Here is a 1,339-nt window from a genome sequence, read left to right on the forward strand (position 1 = left end):
ACCGGATTCTCAAGACTCCCTCGAGACGGAGGGATGTTTGCAAAATTAATGAAACTTGCAAGCACGATCGTGCATACTGCAGCGGAAGAGAGTCGCAGTCGCCCCATAGAGGCGCCATTATCGCCAGACATCTTGAAAGTTTTCAGAAGTACAAACACAACCTTCGCTCCCGTGAAATTAAATACTTTGACACATTAGGGGAAAATGGTATTAGAATAAATTTGAGTTTATTCAAGCCGTGAAAGAGGATAACCTGAGACAAAAAATTAGGTAAAATAATAAATCGCTTTAATGTGCAGATTTAATGAAAATAAAACCAAGGAACCAAGGACCAAATTGGGACAACCTCCATAAAATGTATTATATTTGATATAAAAGTATTGCGAATAATGTAGAGAAGTGGAAATTTTGAACGAAATCGAGTGCGAAGCACGAGATGCGTGGTGAGAATGTATTTTTCAAAGCCCAAAGAGCTTTAACAAAAGAGAGTTCACAATTACAAAATTACAGTTGTCGATCCGTTGACCGAGGTGCGCTTAAACTCTCGGGTGAAGTTCTCAACAAAAGAGAATTCACAAGCGCAAAATTACAGTAGTTTTAATTTAGAAAGGTCTTTGCAAGAATGTGCGAGCCGCGCGCCATTATAATGTGCCCACAAAGCGGGCAGACTTTTTATTTTTAATGTTATTAAATTACAATAAAAAAACATTTGTAAAAACTAATCAGCAACGTTTCGGCACTCATACAGCATACTTATGAAAGATTAAAATTAATTTTCAACAGGCAGGAACAGCAAAAAAGTCATGATTTTTTCAAATGGCGATTAAAACATTTTATGGTGCGTGTTCAAAATTGGTCGCTAGGTTCTTATTTTTAATCTCAGGAATTCTGGACATTAGCGCGATTATTATTTGACGTTAAATAGGAATTTAAATATAATTTTAATCTCATTTAAATCTTTAAAATTTTAATAAATCAATTGTTTTATAAGTTCTTCTATAGAATAGATTAAAAAATTTGTATTATTATCTATTTATTATATAAATAATTTAATGGCGAATAAGAATTTTTTTATCTTTAAATAAGTAACTTAATTATTCCCATTTTAAATCAAAATGAATGTTTAAGTACCTGATAAATGCAAATAATTAACAGGACATCGAATCTTACTGTATTAAACAAATTATATTAACAAATTATCAATATCGTGGAAATTTTGCTTGTGAAATATATTTGCAAGTTAAGATTGCTTCATTTTATCGACGCGCTCATATTTCATTTAGTGGTGAAGACTCCTTGTATTATATTATTTTTTATTGTATGCGTAAATGTTATAAAT

The sequence above is a fragment of the Belonocnema kinseyi genome, chromosome 1 (assembly GCF_010883055.1).
Source record: "Belonocnema kinseyi isolate 2016_QV_RU_SX_M_011 chromosome 1, B_treatae_v1, whole genome shotgun sequence".
NCBI lineage: Eukaryota > Metazoa > Arthropoda > Insecta > Hymenoptera > Cynipidae > Belonocnema > Belonocnema kinseyi.